This window comes from Mustela erminea, chromosome 16, assembly GCF_009829155.1.
Source record: "Mustela erminea isolate mMusErm1 chromosome 16, mMusErm1.Pri, whole genome shotgun sequence".
Classification (NCBI taxonomy): Eukaryota; Metazoa; Chordata; class Mammalia; order Carnivora; family Mustelidae; genus Mustela; species Mustela erminea.
The window spans coordinates 57,775,594-57,799,739 of record NC_045629.1 but is presented as its reverse complement, the minus strand read 5'-3'; the positions used below and the strand labels follow the sequence as shown (position 1 = coordinate 57,799,739).

The window sequence follows — 24,146 nt, the reverse complement described above, 5'->3', positions numbered from 1 at the left end:
GCAGAGGGAGGGGGAGAACCAGGCTCCCCACCAAGGAGAGAGCCCAATTCAGAGCTCAATCCCAGACCCTGGGAACATGACCTCAGCTGAAGGCAGAGGCTTTACTGAGTCACCCACCCAGGTGCCCCTAGGATAATTCATTTTCATCCTTTAAGTCTCTGAGCAAATACAGCTCCCTGCCACAACTAGTCCAATATATCAATCTGTTTATTTCACGTGGAGTACTTTTCCCAAAGTTTTTAATAATTTTTTACTTGTATATTCTATTCCTTCTCTTATAAGAATGTGGTCTAGTTATAGTCAGGGCTTTACTTGGCTTATTTACTCTCACAGATTAGATCACTTCTGGTCATAGTGGGTACTCAAATAATTTAATTATTCAATATATAAAAGAACGTTAGATCTGGATTGTAGCACAGGAAAAGAAGAAAGGTTAAGTAAACTGTGTTTTGTGAATGATTACATTTGGCTAGTAAAAGAGAGACATGTCTGTTATTTTTTCTGCCAACCTATCTCAAAGCACATTTGCCATGGCATAGACTGTATTTCCTGGAAAGATGTTTGTTCCTGCACAAATCAACTGGATACAGAATAAAGATCACATAGAAAAGAAGTCATAGATATGCTCTCTACATCTCAGAGAAGATTGCAATGCAAGGGACTAGCAGTGTGGCAGGCACTGAGATTGTTGTGTCCAATGTAAATAAATCCCTTTACCAGTGAGGGATTGTGACTCACAGGATAAACTGTGAAGGGCACTGTAAACCACAGAGCATTCTTTGAGGAATAACTAAACTGCCTCATTGGCCATAATTAACCTGTTAGTCTAAGGCTAACTTATTAATACGATCATGATTATCATTCATTGTGTTTTACTTAAGAGCAATTAATGAGATAAAAAAGTAACCAAATATGAATTGAACTGGGTTGTATGTACATCATTGTAAGAAGTTCTGTGAAGTATAAAAGCATCATAAATTTGATCCCTTACCTTAAAGGAATTTGTCTATCTTTATTGATGTAATCTATATAAAATGAAATCCCAGTAGGATACACATATATAGGCATCTACATTTCAGAAAATGAATGTTACAGAAGTTTAGAAGGCACTGTGATATCCAGCTGTGAAAATTAAAACATAGATAATTTTTTTAAAATATTTTATTTATTTATTTAACAGACGGAGATCAGAAGTAGGCAGAGAGGCAGGCAGAGATAGAGGGGGGAAGCAGGCTCCCCACTGAGCAGAGAGCCCGATGTGGGGCTCAATCCTAGGACCCTGGGATCATGACCTGAGCTGAAGGCAGAGGCTCAACCCACTGAGCCACCCAGGCTCCCCAAAACATAGATAATTTTTGTAAGTTGACATATAAATGAACTAAAACATGTAAAGTACTTCAAATAGTTCTGGGACATGCATGCTTTGTCAGAATTAGCTCTTACATTATTACATATATACATACATATAATCTTATTATTGTTACATATGTTTTTTGATTATTAGCATTAGCAGTGGACCATGATGAGTACTTTGTATAGGTTAGCTCATTTGATTTTCTTTCTCCGGAACTCTTAAAGAACTAACTGTATTATTATTATGATTTTCAGGGATGAATAAATGGTGGTCTAGATATTTAGTAAAGTAGAAGCAGCATTGGACATGAATAGGCTTTGACTCAAGTTACCCAGATTTGTTATCACAAAACATTTCTGACAGGACAGTGTATAACAAACTATTTCATTCTTAAATTGAGTTTTAAATTAAGGAGAACAGGGGCGCCTGGGTGGCTCAGTGGGTTAAAGCCTCTGCCTTAATTAATTAGTTAATTAATTAAGGAGTACAAAGAAGTTCAGGCTTTCCAAGAAAACACACTGATAAAAGACCAAGCAAAATAAACATTGTAAAGTCAGTATAGGAGACATCGGGTAGTTTTTTCTTATTAGCGTGTATGGTTTATGTTGAATAAAAGTAGAAAATAATGCTAGGATATGAAGCTGTGGCCAACTTGTGGAAGTCTTAGAATCAAAGTGAGGAATTATAATGAATGCTTTTGTGTATTTTGAATATAGAATTCTTTAAACATGATTTTTTGTTTTAAATTTCATTTTTGTTGTCAATCCTATTTGAAAGAAGGATATTCAGGTATTTTTACTATTTGGTGATTTTATACAATATTGCTCCTAAGTCAGAAGTTGCGAAGTATCTGCAAAACTACCTTACTTGCAAGCTAACAAGTCAGCCTGCTGTAGTTCCACATACATATGCTAACAGAAAAATACAAGAACCCAGGGTCGAAATACTTTGTTATTCACAGAGTAAAGGAAGAGCAAGATCACTACTTGTGTTGGTTTTCAACACTCAGAGCACACAGACCATTATCAGGAAGGCTGTATATTTAACAAGTAATGCATTGCACCACAAGAAAAGAATGCCAAAATTAAGAGACTCTGCACTCTCATAGGGCTGCGGATCTTTAGAAAGAAAGATTATTTGTTTCCCTGAAATGTCAACAGGTTTTCTCCAGGGGACATGTGGAAGATGTCTCTGGACTTATGCCCTCAAATGTAAGCAAATGTGCCTAGGAAGGTACTTGTAGTCAAACTGCTAAGTTAATAAACAAAAAGTAGAAAGAAATAAACCTAAACAAACCTTGTCAGAGGAAATACTTCTCCTTAGTCATTTCCTGATTCCTAAAATTTTTAATAGTGTCATTATATGTATGTGTTGCCCAATATTCAAAGTCCTTGAATGAGGGTACACATGGACCTATGGTGTAAATTAAATCGTGCTTCTATATCTATATTATAGGTTACTATAATTCTAAAAATATATTTTATTTTATTGTTTTATTTTATGACAATGTAATATAATGAAATCTTAAAGAATATACTCTACATCTGAGCTGCTGGTCTTCTTATCTTGGGTTCCCATAATTACGCTGAAGATTTTTTCTTTTCTTTTCTTTTTCTTCTTTTTTAACTGTTTCTAATATATATATTACTTGAAAGAATATTTTCTTTTCACTTTGAATCTATTATAAAATTAACTTTCATTTCCAAGAATGAAAGCCTAGGTCACTTAGACTAATTTGGCAGATAACAATGATGACTTTTGATTCAATATTAAGAAAAATATTGAAAGCATGATTAAAAGATATTTGAAGAACAGCAACGACAAGATGAAGTATAGAAATAAGTATTTACTTTGGAATGAATTAAAACCATGATTTGAGGAAATTTTCTCTAAAATAAATTTGTCAATTCTAAAAGTGATGGCTGATAATCATGGAATATCTTTTGAATCTTTTGAAGTGAGAGAGATAAATCTTAGAGTTCAAAATCAACCAAGTATCTTTTGTCTAGTGCCTTCCGCTACCTCCTTTTAAATGATTATAGCTTTGTAAAATGAAACAGTAGTAGCCCAGCTCTAAAGGAACTAAAATCAAGTTTCAATTATCTCAGTCCCCATAATAACTTAAGATGATCTGCTAATATAATAATCCTTAGTCTCCAGAAGACATAAATACATTCCATATGAAGCTATTAGTTAAGACCTGAGAGAGTCTTCATACTTTCCTTATACAATATTCATACCTCAACCAAAAATAGCTGTTTTTTTCTAAGATATGAGGAAAAAAAAAAGAAACAACTAAAATTAAAATAGTCTTCTGATAACTGAATTATGAGAAACTAATATTACTCTAACAATGCTTAGCATGTTCCAACCGATAAAACAGATAAATTTTAAGAAAACGCAAAACTGTAAAAAAGAACAGGACTTTTTGGGTTGTAAGTTCACATGTAAGGAGCTTGGAAGTCACCACTCCATTCTAACATGTAAAAAGTTAAATGGGCCAATTCTTCTCAGATCCATATGAGAGGGGAGGACATAGGCCAAATTGCTGCCCCCAAGATTAGAGAGACAGATAGGGGAATAGAAGAAGTCACAGTTTAACTGAACAGAATCTCATCTACAGAAACAACCATGGGAACCAGTGCCTTGAATGGCAATGCTCAATTTGGACAACATTGGGAATTAAAGCTGCAAGGGTGTCCAGTTGGATGGGGAAGTCCCCACAGTATTGTGAGCTTTACTTTTAGGAGTTCTACTAGGATCCCACCGTAAACACTGGGGAAAAACCCCTTCGGTCTTCGAGACAGGGGAGGAGAAAAGAAACCATTTTGAAACACATCAAAATACCTCATTCTTAATAAGGCCAGCCCTCAGGGAAAACCAGCTAACCAGAGCCTAAACAGCTGGGGAGTTATTAGAACTACCTGATCTGGGGAAGGGAATTACCCAACTTCAGCCCACTCTAGGCACACATAGATTAACAGTAAATGGATAGAGAAAAATATACCATGCTAACACTAATCAGAAGAAAAAAAGGAGTAGGTATATTTGAATTTCAGTAAGAGCAGACTTCAAAGTAAGCAAATTAATCAGGGATAAAACAAGAACACAAGGGGCGCCTAGGTGGCTCAGTGGGTTAAAGCCTCTGCCTTCAGCTTAGGTCATGATCTCAGGGTCCTGGGACAGAGCAGGGCTTCAGGACATAATAATATCTTTTCTTAAGATATAAGTGCCCATCAATGGAGCATCAAACTTCATGAGGCACTGATAGAACTGCAAGGAAAAATAGATGAATTCACCATAGTTGGAGACTAACACTTTCTCAGAGAAGGACAGATTCAACAGGCAGAAAATCAGTCTCCTGTAGTTTGGGGTTTGGGCTGGGAAGTGGAACTTATCCATTTGGTGAGGTGGATATTGTCTTGCTTTCTCTGAAGTTCTCCCTTTTTTGGCCCAACCATTCATCACGTCTTAAAAGCTCTTGAGTTCCAAGTTGCCTATTCTTGTCTACTGTGTGTAGTGTCTGAGTATGTGTCTGTGGTTTCTAGCAGCTAGGGACACTTTGTCCACACTGTGACCAGGTATATAGAGTGCTCAGTCATATTTATGGTACATTCGTAACTCAATATGGGTTTTTAATTTGTATAGAATAGTTAGAATATTCTATTAAAATTGTGAAAAATGAAAAAGAAGTTTTAATTTACATTTTCCTCATGGCATATAATGTAGAGCATCTTCTCATATGCTTCTTTGCCATTTGTATATCTTCTTTGATGAGGTGATTTTTAAAAGGGGAAGCTATGTACATGTGAGAGCAGGAGGTAAATTGGAAATCTCTGTGTTTCTCTCTTAATATGTTGAAAACCTAAAACTGCTTTAAAAAAAAATAATAAAATTTTTAAAAACAAAATTCCAAACCAAGCAAAACAAGTGAAAATGTAAAAATCAAATGGATGATTTGTTAAAAGATTTTACATATTCATTTGAGAGACAGTCAGGGAGCTGGGGAGGCGGGGGAGGTGTGGATGAGGCAGTCCCACCATGAGCAGAGAGCCTGTATGGCCCTCTATCCCAAGACCTGGAGATTTGTACCTGAGCCGAGGGATGATGCTTAACCATAGGAGCCACTCAGGCACCGTTCAAATGGATAATTTTTATAGTAGATTTACCACAACTAGAGAAAAACTTGAGCAGAATAAAATGGAGTAGAGAGGGAAAAGATTAAAAAAAAAAGTACATAAATAGTTATAATGTGTATTAGTTTTGCTAGGGCTGCTACAATAAAAGTCCGCACACTGGGTTTCTTAAACAACAGAAATTTATTTCTCACAGTTCTGGAGCCTGGAATTTGAAGATCAAGATGGTGGCTGGTTTGGTTTTTCCTGAGGCCTCTCCTTGCCTGGCAGATTACCACCTTCTCCCTGTGTCCTCATATATCCTCTCTTCTGGTGTCTCTTCCTCTTCGTATAAGGCCAGCAGTCATATTGGATAGGCCCACATTTATGACCTCCTTTAACTATAATTACTTCTTTAAAGGGCCTATCTCCAAATAGAGTCATATTAAGAATTAAGGCTTAAACATAGGAATTTTGGGGAGGCAATTCATTTCATAACAATATGAAAAGTATAAGTAGAATTAAAAGTATGTAATAGGTGGAATTTAAGTAGAATTTATAGAAAGTGTATAAGTAGAAGTTAAAGAAAGAAAAGAAAATGGCAGAAAAAAAGGTTGAAAGAAATGGTAGCTAACAATTTTTCCAAACTGAAAACAAGGAATTAAGTAGCAGTTCCAAGATGCATTATAATACCCAAGCAAAATAAATCAAAGAAAATTCCTCCTAGGTATATCAAATTAAAATACCTGAAAACGAAAAAAAAAAAAAAATTGAAAAAACCACTAGGTCATGATTCCAGGGTCCTGGGACTGAGTATGTCTTTGGGCTTCTTACTCAGCAGGGAGACTGCTTCTCCCTTTCCCTCTGCCTGTCACTCCCCCTGTTTATGCTCTCTCTTTCTCTCTCTGACAAATAAATAAATAATCTTTAAAAAAAAATATGTAGATACAAAATGAAGATTGATTGATTTAAAAATACGATGTGTGGAGGGTTTTGAAAAAAACAGTAAAAATACATGTAGCATAGGAGATCTGATAAGTTATATGTATGTAAAATAATCTAATGTTTTATTATCTGGATAGTTTGTAAAAGTAATAATTATATATTAGATTCTTAAAACCAGGGCTGCATATTTAAGTTTATAGTAATCATTTGAAGAATAATAAATGAATATATGTACAAATCCTAATAGGAATACAGACCAATAAAATTAATCAATTAATAATGAAAAATAGTCACCTTAAAAAAGAAACACTGAAGTGTGGGATAATTTAAAGTCAAAGAAAAATAATTGTAAGAGGAAATATTTAAACCAATATATCAGATTTTACATTCAATGAAAATGAATTAAATATACTAAAGAAGGGCGCCTGGGTGGCTCAGTGGGTTAAGCCGCTGCCTTCGGCTCAGGTCATGATCTCAGGGTCCTGGGATCGAGTCCCACATCCGGCTCTCTGCTCAGCAGGGAGCCTGCTTCCTTCTCTCTCTCTCTTTGCCTGCCTCTCAGTGTACTTGTAATTTCTCTCTGTCAAATAAATAAATAAAATCTTTAAAAAAATATATAGACTAAAGAATAATATTTTCAGTCTGTAAAAAACATTTCTATCTAAATCCTCCTTAATGAAAATATAAACCTAAATATAATTACAGTTATTTTGAAAGTAAAAGGAAGGGGAAAAGAAATGCCATGCATATAGATACAAAAGTAGGTTTTTGGAGATTCAAGGAAACCTGCCACAGAATCAAGAGAAATCTAAGATATTGTGGTATGTTTACATCCAGGGTAAAAAAGAAAAAAAAAATGGATTTTTGAGTAATAGAATTTGCAAAAGCTGATGAGAGGACAAATAGGTGTCAAATTAGCCACTCTGTTTAACCATAAGAAGGTTATTAGCAAGCTAAAGGATAGCTGCTTTGGCGGATTATTGGATGGGAATTCAAATTGCTGTGAGTTGTGGAATAAACAGGATGGATTTAGGAGTGGGAGTGGGAGAGAGCTATGTGTTAATTGAGGTACACATTTGGTCTTAAAAGGGTGATCCTTAGGATAAACAGAAAGGTATTGTGGGTTTGAGGACTTATTTGTAGGAAGATGAGGATACTCCCATGATTTTTTTTTTTTTTTCTGTTTTCTCTGAGAGAGATTTTAGGATACTGAAATTCCTTATTGAAGAGTTAGTGTCATCCAAATGAGGAGCACATCAGTGAAATGTGAAATTTTAATATGTATTTTAACTGTATATTACTCCTGTATTTATTTTCAAATTGTCTCTTTCCATCTGATTTTGTAGGTATCTTTTAGGTATTTTGTTCCAACTATTACATTGTCTACAAGAGTGGCTACTGGCAAATTAGAGCCTTATACTCGTTGTCTTAATATTAGTGTCACAGCAGAACAGTGTCCCACTGGACCCTAAGATGGACCTTGGTGAAAGTAAAAAAAAACAACACATAAAAATAGACCCAGAGTGAAAAGCAAGAACGGATTTGAAGAAGAAACCAAAAGTCAACTAGTCATTATTGGGAAAGAGGATAGTAAAATCAGAAATTTAAAGAGGATATATTTTGAGAGGAGAAAGTCTTACATTGTCGTGGTTATCCTTAAAGAATGTGACAAATCCCTTCACAGTCACTGTAGCCCGTGAACTGGGATTGCACACAACTTTACACACTATTCTATGTTTGAGTTGTCTCATAAAACCACATATTAAAATATGGGACAAATTTGGGCTTACATATACTGCATTTTTATTTTTAAATGTCAACACATTCATCTAATACTCTTTGTCTTAGAGAAGATAAAAAAGCATTTTAACAAATTATAAGAAAAGATGTAAGCATTAATAATGATATATATGCATTATGTACACATTATATGTACATGTGTATATGTAAATATGTCTATGTAAGTGTGTATATGTACACATTAAATATCTATAAGCATGCTTTATATATAGGCATAAGTGTGGGTATCTGTGTGTGTGTGTGTGTATTTATATATATAAAATACATATATAATTATATATATACATACAATTCTGAAAGAAAGAAAACTTGTGAATGGATAAAAATAATATATTTTCACCCACAATTATAGTTTGAAGATAAACTCGTCATACCAGGAAAAATACTATAAATACATTGATCAGATAATCATTATTTCTTTCTAGAGAAATACATACCATTTAGTTTATTGTTAGAAAATCTGATAGTTTCTAATTTATAGTGAATAAAATTTTATACAAAAAGCTCTTGATTTCACATTGCTTACTCATTCAGTTTGTTCGTTTGTTTGTTTTACATCACAGGGTTTTTCATCCTCTTTTTGTTGCTTTTGGTTTTGAATTATTGCTTGGTAGAGCTTACCACCTACCCAGGCGCCCTATGAAGAAAGCCTGTATCTTATAGCTCTGCTATGTTTAGCTAAAAATTTTCCCTCAAATCTCTTCCAATTGCATCTTCCATGCACTCAAAATGTGATTGATTATTTTGACAGTTTATTTTGTTGTACTTGTAGAAAGTTATCTATTTCTGAGATTTCCAACTTCCATTTCTATTTCTACTTAATTATTTGATGTATAGCATCTCTTTGATCTATAGCTAAAACATACTTTATCACTAATTCTCAGTTGAGCTTTTCATATATCATGGGTGGCCTTTAGAGATTTTCTTACCTATGGATTTCTTATCACAGAAGCTAAGGGAAGGGCTTCCATTAAAATGATTTATTTCAGACAATAATCCCAATGAAAATGATAGTGAAACTGGGGGAAGTGAAATGGCTGAAGCAAAAGCAAATCATAGGTTGTACTGTTAATCTAGTGAACACACGGAGCAATTGGAACTTATGCTCCTTAGGACTACCTGAGGACCATGCTACATGTATCTCAGAACTGCCGGATACACGGAAGAGAATATTTGCTACTGACTCTCATCTCCCATTGGTCAGTGGTTGTTTCCAGGGTTTTAATACCCTTGCATTTCCAGATTTGATAAAAGTGGCTCCTTGAAATATATACTTGTGAGTCACGCAGTGGCAGTGGCATTACTTACAGAAAGCTGAATATAATGTGTAGCTGAAGCAAAGGTCAGTCAGACTACCCTCACTGGCAACAGGTTGGCCCAAAATGGGGGCTCTAAAATGTGGGATAGGTTATTAATTATCTGCTCTTTTTGTCATTCAGATATACTCATTTACTACATTAAATTCATCCTATTAAAAATCTACAATGTGGGTATTTGGTGGCAATCTATAAAAATACACTTAATACAGGACATTTAATAGTTAAAACTACATTTTACTGGTGCTGTTTACTCTGCTCTCTATCCTTACTGACATTGATATTTAGTGTATTACTCATTCTAGATATCTTCAACCTTTATTAGCATTATGGTTCTTCCCTGATGGGACTCTCTAAAACTTTATCTCAAAAAAGACAAACTACTGAATTACTTTACCTTTGTCACACTGTCTTTGAAGTAACTACCCATTCATGGTTATCACTGGAGATCAATTATTAAAAGATATCCTTTTGTATCCTGCTTCCAGAATACTCTTTCCATTGCCATAGTGTAGCAGCATGATGGTAATAAAAGTCAATTAACACCACCAATATAGTAACATCTAACTTTACTTGTTAGTTCACAATCGTGAGAAGCCACAAAAGGTATTATAGCTTCAGATTAAGTGGAAAAATTACTGATAACCAACAAGAAGGACTCTTAAACCCTCCAAACTAGGTTTTTTTAAATTCATCACAGCCCAGTGTTGTGGGAATGAGAGAGAGCACAAATTCCTAAGTGTTTTGTTGGAAAGAATACAAAGAGTGCCAATTCTATGCTTGCTTCTTGGTTCCTGGACCAATGGTGTAAGGGCCTATTTAGCCAGAGCAATTCCATCCAGTTAAACAGTGATTTTGTTTTTTATGCAGTAAAACTTAAATGACCCTGCCCCCCACTCAAGTCCGGGAAACCAGTCCCAGGTAACAAAGCCCAAATGCAAGGGCGGGTCAGGCCAGGTGGAGACATCCAATCAGTGGGGCACACATACTCTCTCCCTAGCTACCAAGGAGTATGGGTCCCGCCTTATGGGCACCAATTCTGACCAAGGTGATAGGCTAGTTCAGATATCTACTAGGGTAAATTGTAATTCAATTGGCCATCTGTGTGTGATCTAGCATGACTGTGCAGCTTTCTCTGTGTGTTACAATCTCATTGGCCACCTGTGTGTGGCCAGGCCCAACCACATGGCCCTTGCCCTTTAAAAGTTAGTCGGTAAGGTAGGGAGGGGTCGACTCTTTGTAAGAGATGTCCCTGACCAGTTGGTTTGATTCTTGATGTTTGGCATGAAATAAAGTTTTATTTGACCTTTGCTTTGTGTCAGTCTTGCTCCTTTGATCACGGACCCATTATTGGGGGACCTAACAATAGCTTCTACATTTTGGGTACTCTGAACCAGATATTAATCACCATTTCAGTAAATATAACATAAGCTTGAAAAGATTACCTAAACTCTCATATTATCATTATTATGCTAGCACCATACCAAAAGACTATGCCAATATTTTATCACATTGGTAGCTTATCGATGTAGGATATCTATCTCTCTCACGCACTCTTTCTCAGATCTCTCTACTTATCTATTCATATTCATATTCTCCATATATCTTGTTATATCTATAACAAATATATATATACATGTGTAATATATATAATTATAGATTGCATATATCATTTATAATGCTTATACATATTATACATTATGTACTAAAATATGTATGTGTTTTGTGTGTGCATATTTGGAGCTACTACAGTTGCTGCTTTATTTATGGTTCTTCTCTGCAGAACTGAGGAACTGAGTTATCAGGTGCATCTAACAAATCAGAATATGCTCTTTCGTGAGTTAGTGTTTACCCATTTTATCACTTCCATTTGTGATTAAAGTTTATGAAAGATCAGTTGAAGAATATTTGTCATGAATCTTGGCGTCCGTAGTCCTCGTGATGTGTTATATCTGTATCTGTATCATCTTAGTTCTACTGTGTCATCTATAGCTATATCATCTATTTATCCATCTCTATATATTAAATACATATATGTTTGTTAGATTGTATATATGTATATAAAGATATGTATGTTAGAACGTATAAATGCATAATATAAACATGTATATATGTATGTTAGAATGTAATTATGTATGCATGTTAGAAAGAGTTGCTGTTCTGGTTCTTTATCCATCGCTACAAATTTGATTCTTAGTTCTAAAAGGCTATTATGTAAGATCTCATATCAGAAAACCAGACCTTAGTTAGGATTGCAGTAGTTGTGGTGGCAGTGGTACTCTGGACAGAGAGGGCAAAATAATTTCTGAAATAGAAAATAAGCCCCAGAAAGAGAAATCTCTCTCATTTCCAGGATGGATATATTCCAAAATAATTTTGTGGAACTGAATGTTGGGTTTATTAAAGAATAACACCACATTGAGGGTTTAACTGCTGGCAGTTTGGCAATAAAGAGTGGCAAGATAAACCAGCATTAGTGAAAAGGACAACATGCAGTGAAGTCTGTGTCACTCTATCCCTACCTCTTTGTCCTCTGTGTTTGTAGAATTTTGATTTAATTAATGGATTACCCAAAGATAGAGTCTAGTTAATATCTCCAGGGAAGGTCTTTCTGTCTACCTTGTAGCTGAGTGGTGGTTCTGAATTTATTATTCTCTGTTAGCATTGAGGTAAGATGCGCATGCTTTCTGCCAATTAAATAGATCCATCTGTATACCTCTTTTCCAAACATCCTTGTTGCTCATCATTTAATCTTTGTCTTTTCAGCTTCCAACAAACCTGCCGCGTCATTTGACGCTGTCTTCAAGTCTGTGTAGGTCTATACTTCAAGCAACTTCTTTCTTCATAGAAAGTAAGTGACTAAAAATGTTACTTAAAGACTTGGGGGAGGTTTTCCTTTCACCACTCTCCTAGATTACCCTTAAGTGTAGTTGTAGTGTGAATGTAATCTGTTTTTTTGAGTACGAACATATGGAACCAATCTATCTATGAGCCAACTCAAGATTTTTTTTTTTCCTCTTCTTGTTGTACATAAGGAATTTTAAATGAGTAAGTAGATGTAGACTGAGAAATGTTGGGGTCCCTGAAGTAGGTGATTTGTGGACTCTGGTATACACATTAATGCAATTTATTTGTGCCCTCTAAACTTTCTCAGGACAAAGGAGATGTAACATCTTCATTATAAAAGAGATTGCTGCTAAGCCTACTTGACCTTATGTGTGGATAGCTCACATTTTGTATTCCACAGCCTTCAAAAGTTTGAGGACGTTGTTTCTTGTTCTTCTAGTGTCATAGCTAAGAATCTACTGCTAAATCACAAAAGCACAGAGAAAGCAACAAATTTGGAGACTTAATACTCAAATTTTAATCAATATAATACACTGTATTAATAGAATGAGTAATAAAAGCCACATGTTCATCTCCATCAATACAAAAGCATTTGACAAAACCAGCACGGTCATGATAAACACACCTAATAAGCTGGAATAGAAAGTGATTTCCTCAAGCCTGATAAAAGTTAAGAAAATCCCTTAACTAGCATCCTGCTCAATATTGAAAAACTGAAAGTCTTCCCTCTAAGTTTAAGAAACTTCCAGTTTTTCAACATTGAGCGGGATGCTACCCGAGGGTTTTTCTTAACTATAGAGAGCAAAGTGGGTTTTGCTGGAGGGGTAAGGGGTGGGGGGATGGGGAAATTGGGTGATGGGCATTAAGGAGGGCACTTGATATAATGAGCACTGGTATTAAGTGCAGCTGATAAATCAGTAAATTTATAACTGAAATTTATAATCCTGAAATTAATAATACACTCTATGTTAACTAACTTGAATTTAAACAAAACCAAAACAAAACAAAAGAAAAAGGGTCACATATAAGGTCAGTCAGAAGAGGATGCAACTCTTGATCTTGGGGTCATGAGATTAAGCCCCACATTAGACATAGAGATTACTTACAAAAAAAAAAAAAAGACAAAACCAAAATAGCTATATTCATTATAGAAAAAGAAGACTTCAGAATTAGGAAGCTTACTAGGGATAAAGAGCATTACATAATGATAAATTTTAATTTTTCAGCAAGGTGAGAAAACCCTAAACATTTATGCATCTTACAAGAGAGTATCAATATATATGTAATAGAAACTGATCAAATAATGAGACAAAATAGTTAAATGCACTATTATCCAATACTATAATATTACATTATTATTATAGTATTTGAGAGTTTACTACCTTATATCACTCTAAGTAATAACATAATATTATCCTTAATTCATTAAAGTAATCATTTGAGTTACATATTATTGATTGATATCTTCACTTTATAGATAGTTAGAGAGAGCCAATGAGAGCTTAAGTAGTAGGTCCCAGTCAGGTAGCTAGCAAGTCACGCAAGATGTATTAGCATCAGACTGCTATGGAAGAAATTATCTAGAAAAAACTCCTTTGGTAAAAATGATATAATTGAAATATTGCCTAGTCTTGATCAGTGGCTCTCGAGTTATACAGAGGGCTTGTTTGATAACCTTACAAGAAATAAGATTACCTTGAGGAGTCAGTGTTATACATATACATATATCCCTCACCTTTTTGAACATGGATGAATTTTGGAACATGGCATGAGTTCTGTTATGCAATTTATGAAAAAGTGTTCATTTGAGTATGTGTGCATATGGGGGTTCGTTCAGTTTTGTCTACTTGATTGTTAAAGGCTATGGCAGCATGTGTAAATATGGAAGAGGTAATAGGACTACAGAGCTAAGGTGTGGGGTCACCAACTTTCCCCACCTGTTCCTAAATTTATGGAAGAAATTAACTTTTTTTTAAAAAAGATTTTATTTATTTATTTGACAGAGAGAGATTTGACAGAGAGAGATCCCAAGTAGGCAGAGAGGCACACAGAGAGGGAGAGAAGAGGAAGCAGGCTCCCTGCCAAGCAGAGAGCTCGATGCAGAACTTGATCCCAGGACCCTGAGATCATGACCTGAGCCGAAGGCAGAGGCTTAACCCACTGAGCCACCCAGGTGCCCCAGAAATTAACTTTTTAGAAGAGAAAAATAAGAGTAGAGGGCTATGGTCAGTATTTTGTAGGAAAACAACACTTAAGAAGGGAAGGGAAGTATGTGAAAATAGTATGGCCAAAAAAGAGGGGGATCGCCTGTAAGGTTTAGAACTGGAAGCCACAGAAAGACAGACTTTGAGGACAGAGTGAAAAGGTATCTACAGTCAAGTCTGCAGAGATGGAGAAAGCAAGAACAGGAAATAACTGTTACCTTGGCTTTTAGCACTCCCAGTCATCCAGAGTTAAGGAGAGAATGCAGGAAGAAGCCTGTGAGAAAGTTCAAACAATATAAGCTACTATTCTGAGAAAACAGACTGTGAAAGGGAAGAGAAAATTCAGCACCTGAAAGGAGGCATAGATGAGAGCAACTTCAGCCTATTGACTTTATAATGGAAGGTTGGTGATTGTAATATAACTCATTCTAGGTCCCCATCATAATTTATGTAAACATTATCAAAATGGGGAGGGAAAATTTCATATTCAGCACAATACTGGCAATATGAAAAGACTGCAAATTAGCCATAGCTGAATGTTAAGGAAATATTTAACTCAGCTGACCTTTGAGAAAGAAACAAAGGAACCCTACCTCCCTTTTTATTCCTGCCAAGTGGAATGCTGGAGCTTTTATGATACATAAAGAGTCTCTTCTACCAGAAACAATGACACCTCTTAAGTGACTGAAGCTATTGAATGAATTTCTAAGGCTTTCTTATGTAGGCACATCAAGGGGAAGCATGTAAAATTACATTATAGTAATACAGAATTGTAATCTTTGTAGAACCACAAAGGAAAAGAGAATGGTTATATTACAAATTGGTTCCACCTCTTTGAGCCTAAGAACTGGTTTAAAGTGCCTTATTTACAAACACTTCAAGTTTGTATTCTTAATCTTTTATGAATTCAGTGACTAGAAAAGTCATTAAAGTCATTATATTTAGATTCTGATGTTTGTTATCACATTACAGTTTATACTTTCTAAACATATCAGCATTACTTATCTCTGCTTGAATATTGATAACATAGCTTTAAATAATATTTACTTCTGAAGGTATTGTTAAATATATCTGTGCATTGGTAGACACAGAACATACTAAAGTGTCCAGTAAGAGTAGAATATTTGTTTTCTCTATTAAGTAAAACTCCATATATTTCTGAGTATTTATCTAAAAGAATTAAAAATGAAATCCCAGAGATATTAGCATACCCATGTTCATTGCAGCACTGTTCACAATAGCTAAGATGTAGAAATAACCTAAATGTCCATCAACACACACACACACATATACACACACATTCATGTATACACACATATATATGTGTGTATACATGAATGTATATATATATATGAATAATATTCAGTCTTAAAAAGGAAGGAAATTTCACCATATGTGAAATCATCGGTGAACTTTGAAGACATTATTCTAGGTGAGATGAGCCAGTCACAGAAGGACAAACAATATGATTCCGTTTATATAACATACCTAAGTTACATTTATAGAAACAGAGAGTAGGATGGTAGTTGCCAGGAGTTAGGGTGCGGGAAAAATGATAGTCACTAATCAGCAGGTATAAAATTTTCATTATGTGGGGTGCCTGAGTGGCCAGGTGGGTTAAAACCTCTGCCTTTGGCTCAGGTCATGATCCAGGGTCCTGGGATCGAGCCCCACGTCGGGCTCTCTGCTCACTGGGGAGCCTGCTTCCCCCTCTCTCTCTGCCTGCCTCTCTGCCTACTTGTGATCCCTCTCTCTCTGTCGAATATATAAATAAAATCTTAAAAAAATTTTTTCATTATGTAAGATGAATAAATTCTATAGATATGCTATACAACACTGTGCTTACAGATAACAATACTATATTGAACACTTCAAAATCTGTTAAGGGGTGCCTCGGTGGCTCAGTGAGTTAAAGCCTCTGCCTTCTGCTCAGGTCATGATCTCAGGGTCCTGGGATAGAGCCTGCTTTCCCCTCCCTCTCTCTCTGCCTACTTGTGATCTCTGTCAAATAAATAAATAAATAAAATCTTAAAAAAAAATCCAAAATCTGTTAAGACAGTAATCTTTTGATAAGTCTCCACACTACAATAAAAATTAAAAAAAAAAAAAAAAAGAAAGTTCCCAGGGGTAGGATGAAAAGATTTCAAAACCCAATTTCCACTTCCAGTAGAGTATCTCATTACAGGCAAGTTAATTTCAGCCTTCCCCAGAAAATCATTTTGTCTCCAACAAAATCATTAATTCATAATCTCTATTTTACCATACCTTACATACGATCTTACTTTAAATAAGTAAGATGATTACTTTATTGTCCTATACATCACATAGGCATTCATTTTAATATACAATTTCAAATTACCCTGAGAAGATCCCAGGTATGACACTTCTATTATCATCATTTCCTCTCATTTTCTTTTAGCACTTTCATAATTTTATGCATATAATTAATGCTCCAATAATCTTGGTGATAAAATAAAAGAAAGAAAAATCCTAATGACATATTTATTGTTTATGGTACCATCTTTTTTCAAGTGTTCTGGTTCTTAGAAACTTGATCATTAAGGAATACTATTACTAGAGAGTTAAAAGTATATTCTGTTTAATTATCCAGTTTCCCATAACATCCAAATATTTTTTCACTATTGGCATTAACAGTGAGATATAGATATTAATAAGTATATTTATTTTAATATTGAGTAAATTTACTATATGTTAAAGTATGAAACTTTAGGAGAATAAGAACTACAAAATCAACATTCTCTTCCAGAAAATTAAAAAATAATCATCAAACAAAATATAATCACCATGGCATGTTTTTTCATTATTGTTAAATCCAATTAATGGCATCTCTTAATTTATGAATTTCCTTTGATTTAATTTGTCTTGACAAATATCAATTTATCTGTTTATTTGACAAACATTTATTATGTATAAGATAAAGTACTAGTTACTGTGGAAGACAAAATCAGTTCAAGGAAAGATGTTTTCTTGAGTTTAGTAAAAAATAGAATAATTTGACCTAAGTAAGTTTTAAAGAATATGTAATTCACTAAGTAGATGTTTGGAATACAGTCAGCGAAGTCAGAGGAATATAAAACTTCATCTGCCCAAAGAAGCTCTTGACGGTGTGTAACCAGTAAACTCCACATTGCTAAATCCCTAGTCAATACCTGTTTCTCTTCATCATGAACTAAACTGCAACATCTGGCATCTTCAAGGACTTCTGTTGCATTAAACTGTCTTCATTCTCTTCCTAATATGCTGACAGCTCCTTCTTAATTGCCTTTCCTCCTCATCTTCACAAACTCTGCATTATTATATCTAAGCCTCTGTCCTAGAGTGTTTTTTCTCAAGTATCTCATGTCTTTAAGCCTATGCATGTGTAGAGCACTCCCAAAGTTGTAACTCCAAGTCCTACCTCTTGCTGAACTCTAGTTCTGTATACTCAACTATCTTTTAGTTATTTCTTCTTGTATATCTAAAGGCATCTCAGATGTAGCATGTAAGGAACTGCTCATATGATTTTATTTTGCTCCCCAAACCGGTTCCTCTTCAGTATTTGAAATCTGATTAGTAGATGTTAACTCCCTCCCTTTAGTTGCTCAGAACCACAACTTCAGATGACATCTTTGACCTTTCCTGTTCTTTGTTCCTTAACCATATTCAGTTCTGTTGTCATTCATTCAAAATATGTTAAAAAAATTATCCTGTTTTTTCACCATGTTTATTGTTATACCTCAATCCAAGCCACCATCAGTTCACAGTGAAATTACTACAATGGTCTTTCTTATGAAAATAATCAAAATATTTTAGCCAGTGAATGAGATAAGAAAATAAACTAAGTATATAAAGATGAAGGAAAAACAGGGGCACCTGGGTGGCTCAGTGGGTTAAGCCTCTGCCTTCGGCTTGGGTCATGATCTCAGGGTTCTAGGATCAAAACCCACATGGGCTTCTCTGCTTATTGGGAAGCCTACTTCCCCCTCTCTCTCTGATTGCTTCTCTGCCTACTTGTGACCTCTCTCCCTGTCAAATAAATAAATAAAATCTTAAAAAAAAAAGATGCAAGAAAACAGTAGATAAAATGGTTTTCATTTAAGCTGATACATCCAAGTTGTATTCAATCTTAAGGAATCTAAACCTCTTTTCTTCACAAAACAAAATCCTAGAGCTAATTAGCAAGGTGACTAGGGTTACATATATCCTGTTAGTATGCACATTTTTGTATTCTTATAAGAAACAATCCATTACTGAAGAAAGCAATTCTATTTGAAATAACATCAAGAATTATAATGTACTTTGAAATAAATTGAAAAAAATTGAAGAAATGAAATGAAATGAAAAAAATTGAAAAAATGAAGACCTGTACCATTGTAAATTAAAACACAATGTTGGAAGATGTTAAAGAAGATGCAGATACTTGGTGAATATACTATGTGCATGGATTGGAGGTCTCAATAATTTTAAAGTGCCAGTTCTTCCTAAATATATGCAGAGATTTAAGCAATTATACTATGAAAATCTTGGCAGCCTTTTTTGTAGACACTGACAAGCTGATTTTAAAATCCAAAGAACCTAGAATTAATCAAGAATGGTCTTGAAAGGAACTTATACTATCTGGCTTCACAAATTCCAATAAAAATACGTAAGACATTATGGTGCTGGCATTAGGAAAGATATATAAAACAAAGGAAGATTAATAGTCCAGAAGTATTTCTGATGTAAGTTCATGAAAAGATGCTCAATATCATTTGTTATTAGGAAAATGCAAAGTAAAAGCACAATCAGATATACCTGCATGTCTACTAGAATGGCTAATATTAAAAATAATGACAAAATCATGTATTAGAGAGGATGACTAGAAACTGGAACTTTCCTGTGTCACTGGTGGAAAGGTAAAATAATACAGACACTACAGCAAACGTGATAATTCTTATCTCCATGATAAGAAAAAAATTAAAAATAATTTATTATTGGGGGTAGTAGAGCAATGCACAGTTACTGTCTTTCCTGAGGATATGCTAACTTTCCAACTCTATCATACTGTAATCTGTATGGACCTTTAACATGTTGATATTCCACAGAGCATCACATGATTTTACTGTACCAATAATAGCGTACTAATCAGAACTGGTTAACCAGAAGTGACAGTTTTGATGCATGTTCTAGTAAGACCCATGTTTGCAAGGAGATTATAATAAACTCTGCAAAAAGAGGTCTTACCTAGTTGTGACGATTTCAGGAGTTCAATGACTAGTCATATTGAAATATTTCTCTAAGGTGAAAAAGAAAACAAACAAGGTATTTCACTTTACATGCCCTTATCTGGAAAAGAAAACACCGAGTGTTTTCTTTTCCAGATAAGGCATCTCTTCGCACATCTTCTGCACCCTTAGTTTATCTCTAATTGGCATTTATTAATGCTGTTTCTTCTCTCAACCATTATCTATTTCTTACAAAAAAAGATCATTTAAATAAAGTAAAAAAAAAACTTTTTTCCCCATATAAAAATGCAAAAATCTTGAGGAAAACCTATTGGAGTGCCTGGGCGGCTCAGTTGGTTAAACATCTGCCTTTGACTCAGGTCATGATCCCAGGGTCCTAGGATCTAGCCCCAGCTCAGTGGGGAGCCTGCTTCTCACCCCCTGCTTATGCTCTCTCTCTCTCACTCAATAAAATCTAAAACAAATAAAAATTTAAAAATAAATTGTAAACTGTGAATTCCCAAATTTCATAATCTCAGAAGTCTAAATTTGAAACAATAATGGAAACTCAACGAATACCTAGCCGAATACTAGCTTCTTATTACATATAGCTATTATAACATTGAATAGTGTTGTATATAATATGGCTATTACACCAACTAACACTTTATATGCTTATTTTACTCAGCTTCTGTACTCCACCCCATGAATATCATGAATGGAACCATTAGAGCTGTATCACTTTATTAAAGTACATATGTCATGCAGTTTAAAAATATATAACTCTCAAAAAAATATTGTTATTCTTCTGTACATTTTAAGACATTTTAAAACATTGCAAAATATAATTTTTAAGAGGTTCTCAAATGAACTTTCCACTTATTCTAGTCCCTTCTGTGGGTCTTACAAAGTCTGGGCTTCTCAAAAATCTGAGTTCCTCTGAATTTATGCATTTTGGAAATATATGTCCCTAGAATACATGAGTCCATGCCCACTTTTCCAGCAGTGTTGACTTTTACTGAAAGTTTGGGAAAAATACATTATTTTAATATTAAAAATCCACATATATTATTTAAGGTAATTATATCAATGTTAAAATAAAATATGCAACTTCAAATATATTTTACACTTACCAGTATTACTTTGAGCTGCAGCCCCAGACCCCAGAGGAACAAGTTCACTTCCTCATTATACATCTAAAATCAAAGTTTCTTTTTTTTTTTTTTTTTAGATTTTACTTATTTATTTGAGAAAGCAAGAGAGAGTGCATGCAAGAGAGCAAGATCAGGGAGAGGGGCAGAGAGAGAAGAAGGTAACTTCCCCCTGAGCAGGGAACATGACATGGGGCTCCATTCCAGGGTCCTGGAATGATGACCTCAGCTAAAGGCAAACACTTTACTGACTGAGCCACCCAAGCGCCCCTAAAATCAAAGTTTCTGAAGCAAATTTTAGATAAGCTTCCAGTAGGTATAGGAATCTAGTAGTTCATGTTATTTCTCCTTTTTTGGAAGAAAAAAAGGTAATATGGTGTGACTCCATTACCTATGATGTGTGTTTATTATCTAAACCTATATATCACATCCAATTTCTTAACAAGTAAATTACAAGTAATTACTATAAATTAGTAATGCCTGTGAAGGCAACTTTTAAGGTGCCCCTTTGTTTTTACAACCATATGTAACTCCCTCCCCTTGAGTGTAGGGAACAGTGTAAATCTTCTGAAGACAGAATAAAGCAAAAGTAAGGTAGTATACATGTATTCGTTGCTATGTGTATATGTGTGTGTGTATAGTGGAGTTAGCATGAAAAAAGCATTGAGAAGTTGGAGGGTCATGATCATATTAATAAAAGCTGCAAAAGTTATATGCATTTTATACAAAAAGCTATAATATACAAGCTTTTATTTTCAAATTTTTTTCTTCTTGAATTATTGTTGCATATGCATTGCTCTATCTCTTAGGTAATTTTCAAGCATTTCCTATTCCTTGTTCTATAAATCTTCTCTTGCTAACGGGATCAATTAGGATTAGAGGTTTATCCCATGGCTAAAATACAAAGCAAAAAGGCCAAGAATAGAGTAATCTTACCTTTCAGGCAAATACACTTGAGCAACAGCAACAGTAGCAGCAGCAGGTGTCTCTGCTTTGTAAGCTTTCCTCCACCTGGATATGGTTCTAGTATTTAAAGGAACAGTGTTTAGGTTTTAACAAAATATACCCTAATGCAAGCTAACTACCTGTCTTGTGCTATTACAAAGAAATATTGATCCATTTTCCTGTTGTAGGAAAAGTGGCTGTTTTAGATATATTGAGAGAGATGTGGATTTCCAACTCGATGCCTTTCCAAGGTTTTTTAAATGGTGGTTTTTGCTATAAAAGAGAATAACAATACTGTTTTTTAAACAGAACATCTATTACAAGCTCAAATAATTTGTCACTGTGGTAATATTATCAGTTTTCCTTTTCAATATAAAAGCTGTTAAATACAGTTATTTTAATTGTTAAAAAATATATTGATAAGTATAAGGACACTTTGCAATCAGTTAGATGGTTTGAGAAAAGAATGTTATTACCTAGTAATTGAACAGCAAACAGATTTTCTTTGTGAGCTTTCATAGGCACATATTAATTTTATTATGAGCTTGATATAAACGGACTTCGTAATACTCACTGGATTCACAAACTCTAATTATATAACCCAATAATAAAGACTCAGTAAACCCTCTATTAAATGTATATTAAAATGCTTAAAACTGCATACTACCATCTAATAACGTCAAATGTTTAACAAATTACTATATTAAAATTCACAGCACCAAACACTTTCTCAGTTATTAAAGGCCTATTTTGATTCCGATGTGAGAAAGTCAAAATAATGACCATCTTGGGCAAAATGTATATTAAGCTAAATCTTTTTTTTTTTTAAGATTTTGTTTATTTATTTGACAGAAGGAGATCACAAGTAGGCAGAGAGAGAGGGAGAGAGAGGGAAGCAGGCTCCCTGCTGAGCAGAGAGCCCGATGGGCTCAATCCCAGGAGCCTGAGATCATGACCTGAGCCTAAAGCAGAGGCTTAACCCCCTGAGCCAACCAGGCGCCCCATAAACTGAATCTTTACTGATTAACTCTTCAGTATAATCTAGGCTTTCTTAGAAACCAAGACTTCTCATGAATTATGCCACAAAATTTCTCTGAATATAGTTTCTAGACTGTGTTCAGGATTTTATTTCCATCATCCCACCAACAAATTTCACATTCATTCTGAATCTGTTTAGCTGCCCGTGATTTCCAGGACCCACATATGAATGCTGACTAAAAATAGAGAAGGATGCATTACTTTAATTCAAAGTGCTATGAAGAATATTTATGTCCCCTGAAAATTAATGTATTTTTATTAATTAATTTATTATGTAATTATTTAATTGATTATTTATTAATATTAAATATTAAATACCTCATCTTCTTTCTAAAAATAGCAAAATCAAAAATGAATTAATAATAGCACCTTGCATCTTACAATACTTTCACATACATTATCTCCTTTAATTCTTAGAGCAGCTCTTTAAAGTAGGCAGAGACACTAGCAGCCTATTTTTTTAAAAGATTTTATTTATTTATTTGTCAGAAAGAGAAATAGAGCACAAACAGGGGGTGGGGTAGGCAGAGCAGGCAGAGGGAGAAGCATGATCCCCACTGAGTAAGGAGCCCAATTTGCGACTGGATCCCAGGATCCTGGGATCATGACCTGAGCCGAAGGAAGCAGCTTAACCGACTGAGCCACCCAGGCATCCCAACTAATATCCTGTTTTTATAAATGAGGAAAATGTTGGCAAAGAGGTTTATTGACTTTCTAAAGTTCATATACCCAGTGAGTAAAAATTTTAGAATTCACATATGGGTTTTCTGATTCTTTGCCTGGTGTGCTTTTTCACTGGAGCATGGAATCATTCAGATGAAATAACAGTGTGTTGTTAACATTTAAGATTAAATTATGCATGAGAAGTAAAAATTAGCATGGAGGATGAGGTTGACAGTTTAAAAGTATGTAAAATGTTTCTGATTTCTAATAAACTAAAGATGATGTACTATAAAAGTGACATTAGTGATTGATAAAATGCTTAATATTTATATGTATTTATCCTATTTATGTACTTTATATATTTCCAAAACTTACAGAGAACAAATTTTAAACCTAATAGAATACTTTCATGTTTTATCATGCTGTTGAAGATACTTTCAGTTTGCTATTCAAAACTTTTCTCAGTTCCTTTGTCTAGCTTCCTTCAATACAAATTGGAAAGCGAAAAGCTAACTTTCTCAGTTTTCCTTGCTTCCCGTGGTAATCAATCCATGAGAAGTGACT

General features: G+C 34.5%; 1 long non-coding RNA gene across 1 annotated transcript in view; it reads left to right on the top strand.

The window, feature by feature from the left end:
* Positions 1-24,146, top strand: part of LOC116575359 — a 161,133-nt gene that overhangs the window by 80,388 nt on the left and 56,599 nt on the right. Inside the window, exon 3 of the long non-coding RNA XR_004279730.1 lies at positions 12,297-12,381. This is a non-coding gene — a long non-coding RNA (uncharacterized LOC116575359). The remainder of the gene's footprint in view (positions 1-12,296; positions 12,382-24,146) is intronic.